The sequence below is a fragment of the Hippichthys cyanospilos genome, chromosome 21, assembly GCF_059441005.1.
Source record: "Hippichthys cyanospilos isolate Australia breed blue-spotted pipefish chromosome 21, RoL_Hcya_1.0, whole genome shotgun sequence".
Taxonomy (NCBI): Eukaryota; Metazoa; Chordata; class Actinopteri; order Syngnathiformes; family Syngnathidae; genus Hippichthys; species Hippichthys cyanospilos.
The window spans coordinates 2,112,502-2,131,107 of NC_142389.1; the positions used below are offsets into that span (position 1 = coordinate 2,112,502).

General features: G+C 39.8%; 1 protein-coding gene across 1 annotated transcript in view; it reads left to right on the forward strand.

Moving 5' to 3' along the window:
- The window catches only part of sdc2 (syndecan 2), a 36,873-nt gene that overhangs the window by 1,000 nt on the left and 17,267 nt on the right, over positions 1 to 18,606 (forward strand). The gene's annotated exons all lie outside the window — the stretch shown is intronic.

The window sequence follows — 18,606 nt, forward strand, 5'->3', positions numbered from 1 at the left end:
TGCTATAAGCGGTTGTATACTTCAAAATAACTCGGCGTGTCCAAACCGCGGCCCTGGGGCCATTTGCAGCCCGCAATCCACATTGTGGTAGCCCGCCACATATTTGACAAATGCATTTTGACTCCTTTTTTAACAGCATTACCACAATGCTGTTAAAAAAGGAGTAAAAAAAACTGGCAGTGCTGGTAGTGTGAAAAGAAATACCCCAATATATCTCATTATCTTTGAAGTGAAAGTATGTATTAAAAATATCCAAAACATGCAGGTGTCAAACTCAAGGCCCGGGGGCCAGATCCGGCCCGCCACATCATTTGATGCGGCCCGCGAAATGCTGATTCGAATTCAAGTTTCTGGTTAAAATACCACATTTGTCAGTTGACTTGAGCTTTTAAAATTATTACGGGAAAAAAACAAGCATTTGTTTGCCCTCCGTCGCTCTCTGATTTCAAAACTAGTTAGCAGTGTGCCAAACACAGCTAAGATTTATTTGATCAAAGTCATACCGGCCCGCTGACAGAAACTGTAAGTGCAATGCGGCCCTCAATAAAAATGAGTTTGACACCCCTGTTTTAAACAATCATAGGTCTAGTTATCATCACATTATATTACATGGGGGGTGGCACCCCTCCAAAGGTCGCCATGTCTGTTATAACGACCACAGTCCAAGTAGGAGTGTGTATTGCTGCATTTACCGTAATGCCCCTGAAGCTCCCACGCAAAAAATGACACATGATCCCTTTAGCGATAAGATTCAACGTCACATTCTCCTACTTTACCAGGTGAGGCTTTGTAGCCCCATGCTATTGTTTTGAACCCCTTTTGATCTCTCTTCCAAGTGCGTGTGTGCACCTCTTTGCAAATTAGCCTGGCGCTTGGAGTGACAGATTCTGGCACCGTCATGCGTTGGCCCCTATCATTACCGCCTTTCCCCCCTCCTGTTGTTTCCCCGTGGGTTGTGACTTCCCGCCTGGCCCTCTGCCTAGTCCTGTGTCAGAACCGCTGGTCCAATTAGCCACATCAGACTCATAATGAGCCTTTGTTGTATGTTTTTACACGGTTGCATTGACTGTGCGTACTGTAGGCTACTCGTCTTTGACCCGCTGTTGCCCTCAAGTGACTGTTAGCATAAACACACTTTCTGGTCAGCCAATTAAAAAAAAACGCCGAGCGTTAACGACGGTTGCTGCCATCGTCGAAAAAAAATGTTGTGCCTTGAACCGAGGTTTCAATTCTAATTTGATCATTTATTCAGCTGTATAAATGACTTAATACTGATGAGTTCTATCAACAATATTGTGTGAAATACTGCGAATGAATTGTTATTCATCATATTGTACATAATCTCAAGAAAGAGAGAATGGAAAAAAAAATGTGCCGGTAAGAGACTTTAAATTACATGGAGTGATTGTGCTGCTTCAAGCAGATTTGAAATAAGACAGAGGCAAGGTAAATTTCTCAGCAATTTTCTCCAAAGGGCAGACAGGGTCGTAGCGCTGTGATAAACTACTAAATCTTGAAATTATCCAAAGCAAAAGCGGAGCGTCTCGCTAATTTGGAAGGGTGAACGGGGTTCACGCAGAACCTACATTTCAAAGGAATAAAAAGCGTCTTTTTTTTGCATGCAGGTATTTTATCAGCCCCGAAGAAGTATTGAAGTTTGATTTTCCGAAATGAATGATAGTTTTGTGTCTGATGATTCGGTGGTAATGAAGTGAGCCATGCAAGCTGACCTTCCACTCAATTTATAAAATACAACTTTGCACATCATTTACTGACACTTTGAACAAATAACATGTAATTTTGCTTAGATTCAGTGGAAAGCTATATAGATTTAAATGCTTGTTTTTCTCGACTGCTCTTAATGTGTTTTTGTTGATGACTCTTTTCCGCAGTCGGAAAGCACATGCAGTATCTTTCATAGCCTAAATTAGGGGTTTACGCACACTTTTTTTTTCCTCTCCCTGTTTTCTGGTGAATAAATGTCATTTCTCCTTCCTGACTGTAACTGGTGTGATTTTAAAAGAGTATTATCCCAAGAACACAAGATGACCAGCTAGAAAACGTTTGTTATATAAATGATCTGATGGAGGCTTGAAATGAAAGCACATGCTGTCACCAAGAAAAAAAAAAAGAAGCCAGATGCTGTACTGCGACTGCAGCCTTCGCTGTTGTATATTTAATGATGGTCTTTTATTTTGCATTAACTCAGAAGTCATCAAACTGAAGATGCGGACGCCGCCTCCCCCTTTCCACGCCGGCGATTGTTTCGTAGCGCTGTTGTCGTTTTTTTCGGATAAATATGCCACCGACGCATATGGGATGCCTTGGCTGTGGGCGCTCCGCAGGGAGAAACCTTCTCACTGGCGTTCAACCCTACAGGGGGTGCATTCACTTGGCCCGAGCACGGGAGGTGTTACGCAATCTTTAATGGACCCTAGAAGCGGGAGCAACGGCCCGCTAGAATACTGAGAAGCTAATAGCCACAACTGTTTCAGTCACCCTTAACTTTTACGTCAAAGCACCAACTCCTGCTTTGTCACTCAAATAGAAGCAAACTACAATTTATATTTGTCAGGTTCACCTGTTGGGACATTTGTGAGAGACTATACGCAAAGAAGGATTTGCTTTCTCATGCATGAGGAGAACGGAGAAGGACTGCACAAGGTCAATTCTACAGCGCCTTCCGAACCCTCTCTTTTTTATTTTAGAAGTCCCTAATTTACATAAAGGTTCCCATCCTAAAAACAACATGGCTGAAACCCTGTACACGTGTCTTGTTATGTGTGTGTACGTTGTGATGATTTGGCGAGATATTTTGGAGATAACAAGCAAAGTGACATTGACTGTTATACTACTTATATACTCTATTATATAGCAAAGCTTTTCTTCATTGAGAGCAGTTACATTGATTTACTATAGCAAATGTATAATCACGATTTTTACAATTATTGTAGCAGTTAAAAACTGTAACTATTTGTTGAGAAGAAAAATAGTTTGCTGCTATGCACAATCTGAATTAAAGAAAAAAAAACGTTGTTTAAGAAAACTTTTGCTACGATACTACCATTTTTTTCCACCTCGTTCTTTTCTCCCCTTCGGTTTTGGGAGCGCATCGGCTTTACGAACATCTGCTGAACGTATGCATGTTGGGCAGGGGGTTGCTTTCCGACACTCTTCCCTCCCATCTTCCGCCTTGTTGACATGTTGAAAAGAGGCTTTTGCTTTGGTAAGGACTTGCGCATACATGACTCACAGTTCACAAATAGTCTTGACTGTTGACAATGTGTACTTTTGTGTGTGGCCTCTTTTTATGTTCCTCCAGTGACGCGGTTTGCTGTAAATGGTATTTCAAGCCATATTGACAATGAGCAGGATTTTATGAAAGATCATATTGAAATGATTTCAAAACTTTTGAAATTCCTCAACTGAGATGTATTTGCACAAGTGTGCACACCCTCAAATAACTTCAACATTTAACCCTGCAGAATGGTGATCAATTTTCGGAGATTTTCTTCCACATCGTTCTATTTATCCACGAGATGGCGCGCTCCTGTTAGTGTGATAATCAAGCGGTGGTGCCATTTTGAATTTTGACACTTTGTCACCATCTAGGTGAAATTTCAGCTCCCTGGCGTCTTCTTTCAAACGTTTGATGTGAAATGCTCTTGATGTAAAGGACAAAGGTTCGCACAAATTTAAAGTTAAAGCGCAATAAAAATGATCAGCTGACACTATTTTAAACACATTTGATTACCCCAAACGATGTTAGCTGTTTTATTTAGTAAGCTTGTTGAGATTTGGAACTGTTCCTATTTCTCTCCTTGACTAAGGTGCGTTCCTCGATATATTCTACGTTCTCCCGTCTGGTATATTTGAAGAATGAGATCATGTGCAAGCTCCCTGCAGAACTTGGCTCGTGTTCTTAAGATGCGACTAGAAAAATGACATGAAAAGCCTACAAGAAGACTTGAATTTGGGTTAATCAGAGGCGCATAAATGAGGGCAGTTGTGTGCAAGTTAACATGAGCTTAATTGTGATTGGTTAATGTGGAACAACTACATTATCCCAGATTATTATTTTTTTTACCTGCCCTCTTTAAACACTTATTTTTACTGAGTGGTGCAGGTGATAGAAAGGTGCGGAAAGACAATGCAATGATCAACCAGAAACCGAAAGCACGTAGCAGAGTAGAACAAATGAAATGTTCAATTAAAAATCAACTTTTTGGATATTTATTCTCTTCTTATTCCTCATCCCAATTTTCCTCCATTGATTTCGTTTAGCGAATGGGAATTTCTGCGGCTACATGCTAGTGGAAGGAGTTGTGACACAAAGAAATGTGGGGAAATCCCCTGGGTCAGGACGTCTGCTTTTATTCTCCTTGCATTCAGATTTTATAGCCGGCCCAGTTTGGGTCCTCTTGACAGAGGAGGGAGAATAGTTAGCGTGGGGTGAGGGGATGCTAAGTGTGAAGCCCGTCTCGCCTTTGGTGCTCAGGGCTTCCCGAGTTAGGACCCGACTGCTTTTTTTTGCTGGGTGAGGTGTGAAAATTGTTTGACTTGGTAGGGTGAAAAAGAAAACCAATAACTTGATGTACAATCGGTGCGTTCACAACTCTGCGTTCACGTTAGCATTAGCATCTAGGTTTGTCCTTTAAAGACACATAATATTAGTCCGAATAAATCCTTTTACTTAAGTTATCTTTGGATTGATGGCAGCCGCACAACATGGAATAAAATAAGTACCGTAATTCCCAAAATAGAAGCGACACTTTTTTTCCTCCCAAATTATAGCCAAAATTATGGGCGCATCCTGTAAACGGTAACTTAAAACGAGCTCAAACCGCGTCGCGAGGAAAAGGAAAAACAATCCTTTCGAGCTAATGTTACATTGGCGAGGCGTTCACTGACCACTCAAAATGTGGGAATTCTGAAACACGCTTCACTTAATGCGCAAAAAATATACAACGGGTGGATATAAACACTAGAAAATATGAAGAGTTTATAAAATATTATATTTATTCTGTTCTTCTATCATTTTGACATTGTTCCCAAAGTGCGTCTTATACACTAACAAAAAAATGTCCCTTTTATTTTGCGGAAAAAAATGTAAGGGAAATGCAGTAACTGTAATGGCACTGAATAAGTTAACTTTAAAAAAAAAGAGTATGCATTCTTTTCAATGGTACTCATAAGTGTGAAAACTATTTGCAGGAACCTCCTGGAGTTACAGTACGTGAACTTGGGACATCTCGTCTCTTTATATCCTGATCTTGACCTGATCTTGGAATTTAAAAGTAGGGCACGACTATATCAAAATAAGAAACACATGGCCATGACCTCATTGCCCTGAGATGTCAAAGCGCACAAAATTTAAGCGCATAAAAAGTTGACGCTTGTCTCATGAGATATTTCCTACCATGTGACTGCTGTTGCCATGTTGAAGAAAATCAACCGCTGCGTGCGGAACTTTGTTTTTTCAAACGGTCAGCGATCGGAGCGTCAAAAGTGTTCCATCCAACGATCCAAAAACGACTGTCTTTTGATGACATCATCTCGCTACTTTTCCATTCCGAGATCACCGCGCAACATGGCGAATGAGCCGTTTGCTACATCTGCGCTCGCTCCTATGTTTGCGCTTCTTTTATCATCAAAACTGATTAAGCGACGCCTGTACCGAGGGAAGTTGAGTCAATTCAGGCTTTTATGTGCAAAATATATTTATTGGGGATTTCATTTGGAAAGATTTGCACGAGAACATCGGTACTCTAGAAATAACTGTGAGCTCGCATAGGATTTCATAAGAAGGACGTTTCATCAAGCAGAGAACATTTTTTTTTTCCTAATCGGGAGATTTAATCCGGCCAATAAAATGATTGTAGCAGACCCCCCGATCAAGGTTGACGCTTTACCGGTGATTTTGATCTTTTATTGATGAGCGACATTGCATTCATTGTCATCATTGTCACTTTTTTGCATGCACCTGGATCACCGTCACCTCCACCTTCATCACCTTAAGACATTGGTTGTGGAACTCCAGTCCTGGAGGGCCGGCATCCTGCACGTTTTCCGGTTTTCTTTCCCCAACACACCTGATTCAAATGATTAGCTCATTAGCAGGCTCTGCAGGAGCTTTAAAATGATCCCAATCATTTGAATCAGGTGTTTTTGAGGGAAAAGATTTGAAAACATGTAGGATACCGGCCCTCCAGGACTGGAGTTCCACACCTGTGCCTTAAGAGCTTTTGCCTTTTCGGAAGAACTTGCAGGCTACCGTTCAAACACAACTACCGTTCAAAACTCAAAGCTCCGTGCCGACAGACAATCAAGCTACATTTTAGATATATAAAACCGGAAGTGCGAAGGAAAAATAAAAGTGTGCGATACAAACCGGAAGATGCCTCACATGCATCAAGTTCTAAGAGGAAACCATGGCCGTAATGGTTATTTACAATGATTATGTGAAGCATTAAAAAAAAATATTTGGAGCAAACCCACAAGTCCGTTGTCCATAATCAATTGACAAAAAATCTTCATTTTCCAACCAAAATTCTTCATTTTCCAACCAAAATTCTTCATTTTCCAAGCCAAAGGAGCACGGTAACTATAAACGAAAAATGACCCAAATTTTCAGTTCAAATCAGGATTATTTGGATTTAATTCCGCATCTCTTTTCTGCATCAAACTCATGAGATTCAGTCGTCGGTTTTTCTTCGCCTGTTGTTTGCTTCGAGAATGAAAATTTCTTGACTTAAGATACTCTTTTGAGTTTCTAATTATTTGCCACTCGGGGGTGTCCCGACAATGGCGAGGAATGGCAAATTGTGATCCCGCTTCATTTGAATTTTTTTCCGTCGAATTGAAAAATCAATCGCCCGATCATACCCTAAATATCCCCCCCGTCGATGGTCGCCCGGAACTTTAATAGGGTCACAATGCAGCGATTCCTTCCAGGCAAGTTAATCTTTCCTAATGCAGTGTGTTAACAGCCATCTGTGTTCTCAAGCGCTTGTCTGTAAAGCCTTTCAGTGTAATAACCCGGCGCAGCAGCGCTGGGGTATTGCGGGAGATTGGGTGTATTATTCAGATCAGCGGCTTAGAAAGCAGATAAAGCGCGTCACATGGAACATGTTGGAATTTTCAATGCAAATAATGCGTTTCAAAGTGCAGACGTGGGGACAATAGAGCTCATTTACACTCAATGAGCAAATTGTATGTGTTTGACGACGGTGAGGATCGATCGGCGATTGAAGGATTTGAATTTGATCGGGGTGGTAGATGTCACGTGATGATTTCATTTCATTCGCTTAATGTCCGACTAACTTAGCCAAGGGGTACTCTGCTGTTTTAAAAGGTCAAGAAAATATGGAAGCCCAATCCAGGCAGTTAAAAACATATTTTGGTGCAGACAGTGTGATTTTATTTATTTATTTATTTATTTATTTATTAATTAACACAGCTAGTGGATATTTTATTATTAGTTTTTTTTAATGCCCCAAACATTTTTTTTTGTCAGTAGGGAGTTATTTATTTATTTATTTATTTATTTATTTATTTATTAACACAGCAAGTGGATTTTTATTATTAGTTTTTTTTAATGCCCCAAACTCTTTTTTTTGTCAGTAGGGAGTTATTTATTTATTTATTTATTTATTAACACAGCAAGTGGATATTTTATTATTAGTTTTTTTTAATGCCCCAAACTCTTTTTTTTGGTCAGTAGGGAGTTATTTATTTTTCTATTTATTTATTTATTTATTTATTTATTAACACAGCTAGTGGATTTTTTATTATTAGTTTTTTATTTAAATGCCCCAAACTCTCTTTTTTTTGTCAGTAGGGAGTTATTTATTTTTCTATTTACTGTCCGAAGCCTGCTGCTTGCAAGTGGATTTTTTTTTTTTTAAGTTTGGAAAAACCTTGTCGACAAAATGAATGAATTATTTATAAAAGACTGTTAACATGAAGCGCCAAATGACTACTCCTCATTTGAGCGTTACTTGGACTTAATTTAACTTTGTTTGAAATGGTGCTTGTTGATGGAGGAGCTGGAGGCTTGCGCTCAAAGGTGTTTTTTTTTGTTTATTTTTTAATTACTGGTGGGAATTACTGGGTGCATAAAAAACAGAAGCTCATCGTCATGAATGGGACGATGACTGTTTAAAACTTAAAGGGATAGTGTGTAAGATTTAGGCCGTTTTTTTTTTTTTATTACGGACAGCAGGGGGTGCCGCAGGTGCTGCGTTTACCATTGTCCGTAGCTATAACAAACATGGCCGCCTCCAGAGAAGTGCCATGTAATATAATTACTCAAAAACTAGACCTATAAAGGGATCGTGTGTAAGATTTAGGCCGTTTTTTTTTTTATTACGGACAGCAGGGGGTGCCGCAGGTGCTGCGTTTACCATTGTCCGTAGCTATAAGAAACATGGCCGCCTCCAGAGAAGTGCCATGTAATATAATTACTCAAAAACTAGACCTATAAAGGGATCGTGTGTAAGATTTAGGCCGTTTTTTATTACGGACAGCAGGGGGTGCCGCAGGTGCTGCGTTTACCATTGTCCTTAGCTATAACAAACATGGCCGCCTCCAGAGAAGTGCCATGTAATATAATTACTCAAAAACTAGACCTATGAGTATTTTTAAAACATACAGTTGGTTTTTAAGAACACATTCATTTGCAAGTTTTTGAAATTCACAATGATTTAATTGACCCCTTTTTCATGAAAAACGCTCTAAATCTTATGCACTGTCCCTTTAAGCAGCAAATTCTGCCTTTAAAAATTTATTTAATTGACCCCTTTTTCATGAAAAACGCTCTAAATCTTATGCACTGTCCCTTTAAGCAGCAAATTCTTTCCTTTAAAAATATATTTAATTGACCCCTTTTTCATGAAAAACGCTCTAAATCTTACGCACTGTCCCTTTAAGCAGCAAATTCTGCCTTTAAAAATATCATTGATTTATTCCTCTGTCTTAGCTCTTTAATGGAAATCTCACACGCTGTCCCTTTAAGGTTTATTTGTCCATAGGCATGAGTGGGCTTCCATAAGGAACAAAAGGGACATTTTTTTTCCGTCAGAATGGCAGAGGCAGACATGTTTGTTTATCCCATGTGTTTGTCATGACATAACTATCCCATGAAGTCATACAGACGCGCTACAATTACAAGCTGCTTTCTGTAATTGTTTGACTTGAAACCGTAGCGCCTGAAAGTATCTGGCGAAGACCAATCTGGAAACGTCTGTTTACGGCGTGCCGCGCGCACCTGATTGCGTACGTTTCCGTCTCTATTCAGCGGTGTCGCACTCAGCTACGTGCGATTTAGTGACCGCACGAGGCTTTTAGTCGAACTTCTGCTCAACGTTAAGTGCAAATGCTGTTGTAAACATCTGTTGCCTGCTGGGCTTTGATAGTGGCTCTATCCCCAGCTTTCCCATTAGACTTGTGTAAATGATGTCATTTAAATTCTCCTCAGATTTTATTTTCCACTTACTTGACGCCACATCATCTATAAGCTGTCAGTAAAAAAAAAAAAAAAAGCGGTAAAGTAAACCTTGTGCCCTGGGTGGAGCCATCTATGAGAACATTGTGTTGTTTCAGGACCTTTTAAGAAAACCAGGCGGCCATCTTTTGAAACCACACATTCTTGCAGAGTTACAGCACAGGGAAAGAACTGGAAATGACGACGCGGCCAGCTAGAAAATAGAGGATTGGCCGACGCGTTTAAAACCGTGTTTGGCTTGGGGAATTTTCTTTTTAAGCTCTGCCCCGAATCCACGTGAGAAGTTTTCAAAAGACTTGTGTGAAATGTTTGGCTTTTCTTAATGGGAAATTCTCCCAGCCCGCAATTAAACGAGTCGAGACGTGAAAACCTCGGAAAATGACAACGTTATGCCTCGTTCATTCTGGGGAACAAAATTTTGCCGTGAGAAATGTTTTTTTTTTGGCTCCATTCAGGTCTGTGTGAAGAGCATTCAGATTGTTTACATGGGAAAATTTGTTTCAAGCTATGTGTAAGACGCGACTTCGTGATTGGCCCTTAAACTGTTTTAGTGGGAAAGAATTATTGCCGTCACTATATGAGACTGTGACAGTGTTTAATCCCGTTTTATTTTATAATCATCAAATTACAGGTTTTCCATGGAATTTACAGTCGACTATATGCCAAGGATTTTAATATGATATCAATATTTTGCTGGGGAATGGAATTTTTAGTGATACCAGCCATCTCTAGGAAAATGTAACACTTTGTCTTGGAGTTGATTAAAGGAGGATTAGTGTGTTTTAGAAGAGATATTTTTCATCCCCAGAGCCTTCATATTTTTCATCAGGCATTTGCGGCCCAGACTGGATTAGAGCGGCGCGATGACGCCTCCTCACAGCGTTGCGTATGAGCTCATGTATGACTGTGATATGTAAGTCATATGCTACATATTACATGGCTTTTGATCTTCATACGTGCATGTAAACATGCACATGACACAGAACATTGACTTTACTTGGCCTGTTTTTATCTGATCTGAAGCTGGGATAATTCTGTGGTGAGTGAACGGGATCTGGAAAAGAGCAAGAGTTGTTTTACGCCCAAGAAAAGTGCATCACAAGAAGATGAATATTAAAAAAAAAAAAACATTCCCGATATTTTTGGATTGTACCATTAATGGAGTATGGAAATGTTGCTCATTTTGATTTATTATTACTGCCCTTATTGCTCTATTATATATTTTTTTGTTTTATTGCCTACCTTATTATTGGCTCGATTATGGAACGTAGTCTGCCCGGGGAAGTGAATAGAATAAGAATTTCATGGTGTGGTATTACTATGCATATGACAATAAAACTTTGGAGTTTTTAAATAGTTGATTAATTTGTCGATTATTTTGTGGATTACTGGTTAGAATAGATTAAAAAAAATGTATTAACCGGGAAAATTATAGAATAAAAACACTTGTTTTAGTTTTAGAAAACATTATTTTTGCCAATTTTCTGACGTTATGAATCAAAACAGTCACCGAATCGTAGACAAAAAATGTGCATTTTCTAGCCTGTCTGATTGAAAACAAATCTCACTTCCGATTCACCGATGAACGAACCAAATAATTGACTAAATTGATTAAAATAATCCGCTGCAGATCTACAATGCCTGTTTGCTGCTATGAAGCTGAAATCTGAGGATTTGGCCCTTTTTAAACTGGGTCTCAAAACGATTAATCAATTCCCAAAATCTCTCTTGGATTAATTTGCTAATCGATTCGTTGCCGATTCATTGATTACAGCTCTCAAAACGGCAACCAATCGACAAAAAACAAACCACTGATATGAATGTTCTGACTTTTTAAAACGCAATTTAGCTTTCATCAAAAAGATGGAAATAATTTGTTCTTCAAACAATTCAAAGAAAATCATTTGCCGGCCCAGTTATGACAAAATCCCGTCGCGGTTGACTGACTGCCCTGACGCTTGATTCGGTGTGTAAACACACACATGCCAGCACATTTGCCAACAAACTTCTAAACGTGCCGACCGCTGGGTGGGATTAGCCTCGGATAATGGGATCAGAGAGCAGCACCTGTCGCACCTCTCCCGTCATGTCGCACTTCCTGTGCTTCTTTAATGACTCTAGTTGCCCTTTCTCATTCTTTTTTTTTTATTCGTGTGACTCCGCTCAAATCCTTCCACTCTTAAACTAGCCGGCGCATTACGCGGAGGACCCAAACATTTCTTTTCCAACTTTGCTTCGCCATTCTTTGTTTTGAATCCCCAAATCCTTCTCTTCCTCTTTTTTTTTTGTTTATATATGTGTCTTTTTCATCAATTCCATCATGGGTTGGCCCCCCTCCTAACCGTAGCCCCCCCCCCCTCCGTCCAAATCCTCTTAAGCAAAGGCTTGGATGGAAATTCAATTGCTGCAGCGAGGATTGTATCAGATCAGTCAACAAAGCGGCAAAATCATTCTCCTCCCCCACCTTGCTACAATGCCATTGTTCCATCTGCTTCTCTTTCACTCTACCACCTTTGCCTTTCAACTTGGGTCGGAATGGGGCTTTTGCCAATGCTAGGAACATTCTCAGCGCCAACAATTTAGAACCGGTTTAATCGCGAATCAATCTGCCGGCCGGTGGTTGTTTTATTGTCCAATTTAGCTAACGCTAAATGCATCTCGGTTAACAGTTCAACAACGCTTAACAAGTGAATGCACAATTGTGTCCGTGTCGTAAAATGTGATTCGCCTGCCCCGAAGTTGAGCTAACATGCAGCTGTTTTGATTTTGATCAGTCAAATACATTTTAAAATGTTGCCACGCACCCCCCGCAATGTACTCACGGAGTGAGTACAATTCTGTGATTACCCACATAACTATAACATTGCAAATATTTGTGCAATTTTTGGTAGTCGGATGTCCTTTAGAAAATTTTAATTGAATTCAGATCAAAACAATTCTTTTCTGGGTGAAAAGAACTATAAACACAAAATACCAAAAATCACATATCCACTTGCTTATGAATAGCCAACCTATGTGTGTTTTACCGTCATCCAACTAATAATTGTTGCTGTGGTATGTTTGAATTATGTGAACATTCATAAACAGGTGTCCGGGGCAAGAAAAAAAAACCTTGAGCTCTTATTTGGATGGATTTGTACTTGATTCAACCCTATCTGAATGCATTTTTTTTCTGCATAAAATCAATTAGCACAACATACCTCGCAGTCCCACATGGGAAACGTGCCGCCAGAAACTCTCAGATCCTGTTCAGGCTTAATATATTTCCCATGACTCTGACACGGGGAAGCCGAAAGTATTTCTAGTTCTAGAACCCGAGATGGGACCTGTTAAAAAGTGCAACAAAACAACGGAGCTTGTGAAAACCGTGGCGACTGGTCACAAGGCTTAAAACCTGGTCAAACCTTGTCATCTGGTTCCCTTATCTACAAATCAAAACTGTGCTCCATTAATCATGGCGTGACTGAGTAAATGAGGTGTTAAAATGCTTCGAATACATAAATAGTCAAAAAAAGTAAAGAACATTAAGAAGGTATCCATTTGTCTCCATTATACCTGCAGTGTTTTGTGTAGTGTGGAAGACATCTCGTGAACCATGACCCATTCAATCCTCGGGCACATTTACAGCCGGGTGTTAATGATGTGGCCATGAAAGGATGTGGTTTTATTTTCCTTTTGTTTAAAAAAAACATGGACAGCTTTGCGGAACCAAAAAACAAAACGCAAAGAAGCAAGACCATGTGAAATTGTTCAGTATGTACTTGCATGAAGCAACGAAGATTTTGAGGCGCTAAAAGAAAACTTTCCTGTTAGTTTTCTGCAACGCCAGTAACACGTTGGCTTTTAAAAAGCAAGAGTTGATGGGAAGCATGCCCTTGCAGCGATAAAGTGACAGAGAAAACCAGACGGCGTGAGGTGTGGGAGAAATAAAGCGTTCTCTGCCGCCGAGCACTTGAATGGTGTAGCTCGCGGCGGGCACTCACGCTGACTGACAGGCGACACTACTCCGCCGGAATAAAACATTCTAACAGTCGTTCCCTCAACGGTTTATGGAGTAATTGCTCTAAATCGCAATGAATTAATCAGAATTTTTTTGATTGCCTCTGATGGGACTGAGATTCAGATTCAATTGGACTTTTTATTGAATGACAGGTTAATGATCTTGGCTCTGGAACACCTGATTAGTGCCTAATGACACTTGGAAACCACGGGCATAGAATTGTTTTGAAGATTAAAGGCACTCCGGCCTAAACACGAAACCAATGTACAGTGGGCCCCCGCTTTACGAGTAAGTATGGCGGGAAATCCAAACCAAAATGTTCACTAGCAAATGCGTGTAAATCCCCAGGTAAAAACATTAAAATTGTATATACATATTAAACATTGGTATCCAAATAGTGTAGTGAGCGCTACTTACTACCGCGGTCGATATCGTAAGATGAAAAAAAACACAAGCCAAAGATGTCGTAAACCGGGGGTCCACTGTACTTAGATCCCAAACAAATGTGTAATAAATAGAGATAGACCGATTATGGGCCAGGTCAAATATCCATACAATATCCGTTGGTATTTTCACTATCAGCATTCAACATTTTTTTAAAAAATCTGACAAATTTAAAACTGTTTGCATAGGGAACTCTCAGTCATAAACCCTAATGAAAGAAAAAGCACGTTCCACTGTGCGCTTTTGTTAATAAAAAATAGGAAGTGTAGCATCATGCCCATATTAGCTAGAGCGGTCGTTCTTATGCTTGTCTCTTTTGAATAAATTGGTGTGTGTGTGTGCAAATGCAACGTGTATATTAGGTCAGTGCACAGGTTAAACCAACGTCATCTGTCGCATATGCGCTCGCGATCATTTGGGAGCTTGTGTCACAGCAGTTTCCATATGTACTTTTGTGTGTCTGAGCAAAGGTGTGTGTTTGCGCAGCAGAGGTTTACGTAACAGAATGATAGATGTCATCTTGAAGCCATCGTCGCCATTTAAAGCAGTTCCAGAATATTAGCTTTTCCGCTGTTCGATAATAAACCATCATTCTCACTTTAATACAATTTTATGTTCAAATCGGCTACCAGCCTCTAATGTTGTAAATACTACAGAACTATTGGTAAAATAACCACCAGCAAAATTGACCAAAAACTCGTTTCAAATAAATAACAGTCCAATTTTGGGGTTTTGCGGGTCACCCACAAAAGGAGAAACTTAAAAAACCAACCAGTGGTTTATGTTGAGGATTTATTTATGGATTTAAGCCGCGTCAAAAAAAAAATCCAAACTGTGTTAAAAGAAGCCTAACAACTCAATGGGTTACTGTAAACGGAAAACCCGGAAAACAACCCGATTGCGCGTTATTTCCAGTCAGTGAATTCAAAAATAAAAGCTGCTGAAAAATAATGGAAATTAAAGCATGTTTAAAAAAAAATCTGATTAATTGACTCTACACAACCTTCAGGATAATTAAACCTAGCATACCGATAAATTTTGAAAAATTAAATTACAGTTGGAACATTCTTGTAAATATTTTTCAATATTTATTTACAGCGTCAGTCGCACTTTTGATCGTGGATCCCGGATCCATAAAATATGTTCTTTCGGCAAGTGTCGTAACCTGATATTTTCTTATTCAAATGTGAAAGGAAGTGAGTCTCAGGCCAGCACTTTCCACAAATAATTGAAAATTTTCCATGTATCCGCTCCTGAAATGAGATGACGAGAGAAGCGTTTCTTTCTCGCACTCTGCGTTAGATCCTCTCTCCATATGTGAAGGGGAGGTCTTTCTCATCTTTTAAACCAGCCCTGGTTGTTTTCAGCTAACCACACATCTGATTTACAGTTCTGAGCCATATGCCTAATTCACATATGTCCCCATTAAGGAGAACAAAAGTGTGTTGATGCAAAAAAGGTATATAATATAGTTATCCGCATCTATGGGTACATCTATTTAGGGGAACGCGACTGACCCTGAAACAAAAGAAACCTGTTCCTGTAATGTGTTTATCAGCATTCCCATGTGAGTTTTGCATAATCGTTTGGGATTATTCAAAGCTCAATACGCCAAGCATGCAAATGATGCGGATGTAGCAGGCGACGCAAGTATCTTATTGTCGGTGGTAGAAATGTAGAAAGTGAAGACATTTTCAAAACAAGACAGTTCAGGTCTATTAAAGATGTTTGCCAGTGAGAGAGAACCAACTGGAACTTGTCGAAAATACATGTCAGCAGTGGCTCGTTTGATTGAGAAAGGACTGCTAGCTAATTTTAGTTAGCCACCCCGAAAAACATGTCGAAAACACGTCTAGATGTTGATGTTCTTGATCTTCGGGGGTACTTGGTTCACATTGTTAGTGAATAAGATACTTGGGAACGGTTAATTTGTGAAAATAGATGATTAATTAATTGGTCTTTGGCGCCACCTACTATCATAAAGTGTTAACACACAAGTCATTCGAGAAAATTCTATCACCGCTAAATAGTTTGGTTCAAAAATCGCAGGAATTGGAATGTAACACAAAGGTTTAACGTCCGTCGAAAAAACGTGGATTATAATGAGCGTGGGCGTGTCCAATTTGGTACTCGTGAACATATGCGTTGTAATTATTTCGTACGCCAAGCTGAAACCCTTTCGAATTTGCAGCACGGTTGTATTTTGAACTTTAACATGATTATAAAATTAGCTTGAAATTTCAACTCCCTAGTCTTGTTTTTTCAACGCTTCCTCCTCGAAAAACACGTATGCACGAAGGTTAAAATTTCCCATTCAAACATAGTTGCAAAATTTGAAAAACATCTTTGCATTGGCACTTCCATTCATTGCGCAATAGTATAACACATCAAAGTCTCCCTGCGTTTTCAGGTCAAACTTTATTTACCCTTAAAGCTTCATATTTCCACCACCATCTGGAAGGAAGAAAGATGGCTTGGTGCTGCAAATCTTTCCCTCGTCTGTATTACATATGACTGGAAGGTGAAGCCATTTCCCAGTGTCTAATGTTTCACTGTCGACAAAGAATGAAGCCTTTTTTTTTTTATGCGTATCGGGAGTCGTTTAACCGGGCCGAGGAATTTCCCCGATTCCCAATCTCGGGAGCAAAAGCAGGCAGGCGTACACGGGAGGGAGAAGAAGAGGGTGCAGGTTTTTTTTTTTGCAAAGCGAGCAGCGGAGCTTGCGGGGTGTGGGAATTTGCTCCTTCTTGCGCAGAATGCAGAAAGTCAGTCATGCTCCATGAGGTTGGATACCACAGCACTGAGGTATTCTCTAAATAAGGCCACATGAGCTCCACATTGTTTTCTTATTCATGAGATCTGGCAAGCACCGAGTGAGAAACGTTATCAGGTGCCTGTCATTTCTTCCACCAAATCCCATCATTGCCTTGAGAGAAGCGGTTGACAGCCTTTAATCACTTTGTTGAAACGCTTTGTGATTAAAGCGGGATGAAATCATCCGTCACGTCCCGCAGAAGGCCGGCGTTTAAAAGGCGCGTTCGGAAAACGCGCAAATTACGCGGCAAGGGAATTCGAGCTTTGCGGAATTATTCCGTGTTATTCGTCTCTTTAAACGTTCGGCGGTAGAGGTCGGAGTTATTGTTCTTTTTTTCAGCACGGTTTTGAGGAAACCGCGAAATGGACTTTCTTCCTGTGAGGAAGTAATAGTGCAAGGGAGGAAATAATTGAGGCTGTATTTTGTGTCTGTATCTGAGAGAAAGGGAAAAGCAGTGAGGCATATCATTTGGGATTGCCTCAAAAGCACCAAGCTATGCTTGACGAGTGATGTATGATTTTAAAATGGGGAATGCCAAAAAAATTGAGACTGCTTACAGAAAAACAACTGGGAACACCTGGTATTCTTTACTGTCTTTTAATTGTTTCGAACTAGATTGTGAAGCTTTGGCCTAGCGAAAGCAGACTGTGACTTTGTAAGTGGAGTGGAACTTTTGCAAGCCATTGTATTTTTACAATGGGGGGGCAACACTGTGTGTGTCTGCAAAAAAGCATGTTGAAAACAGTTGCGCAAACATGGTTCCGACGTAGCTTTGAGGCAAATATTTTTTGTCGATATATTTTTACAAACCCGACTTGGTCGACTTTTTTTTTTTTTTTTTTACCCCAGCTCTATCTAAAGTTCAATAAAGGAGGATTTACATGGAAACTGAATTTTTGTTTTGACAATTTAGACAGTTTTCCAAACAAATAAGCATCTTGGTAAACAGTGGATCGGACATGTTCAAAATGTCCTCGCGACAATGGCGATAACGCAGAGTGCGAGAAAGAAACGAGAAAGTTTTTTTTTTTGTTATTGTCAATTTCCTGGCCCACGAGATTGCACCTTTTCATTTTCAGGTCTCGGATTAATCATTGATGCATGATGACTAAAATGAATGCCACTTTTACGAAAACGCAGAAAACCTTAAACCTAGATTTTTTTTGAAAGACGTTTTAATAACAAGCAGGGATGCAGCAAAATAATGTCTCAAAAACCATATTAAATCTATTGTATTTCAGACATACATATGGCGGCGTGTTGCTCTACCTTATTGATTTTTAAAAATTCATTTACTACAATTGGCGGCTGAAGAAAGACGCAGGTAAATGGACACGGCGTCGGTTGAAGTTGTGTTTGTTACTTTGATTTTGTTGCGGGCCATCCTTGGGGATTTCAGCTGCACTTTATGGAGCAGACGCCCCCGGAGATTCCCAATGTGAGCCTCTCCTGTTGCTGCTAATCCCTTTATATGAGGACTTGATCTTTGTGGAATGGTGCGAAGCTCCCACCACCTGATGATTTTTTTTTTTTTTTAAATAAGCAGAAGGCTTTTATTTCATTTCATTGAAGATTATTGACATTCAATGCATGACTACGGAAACTTTTAAATAAGTCGGCGTGTCCTGAAATAAATTTTTGCAATACCGATATTGCATTCTAGGCTTTGGTTTCCTTTTTTATATGCGCTATTAGAAGAGAAAAGAGACTTGATGAATGATGCCCTTCAAACAAAAACAAAAAACAATTGTCAGTAAAATATAGCTTGGTGCTGGATGGAAGAGCAGGAACGGAGACCGGAATGGACTGACTGATGAAATCGAGCGCTAATACGTGGACATC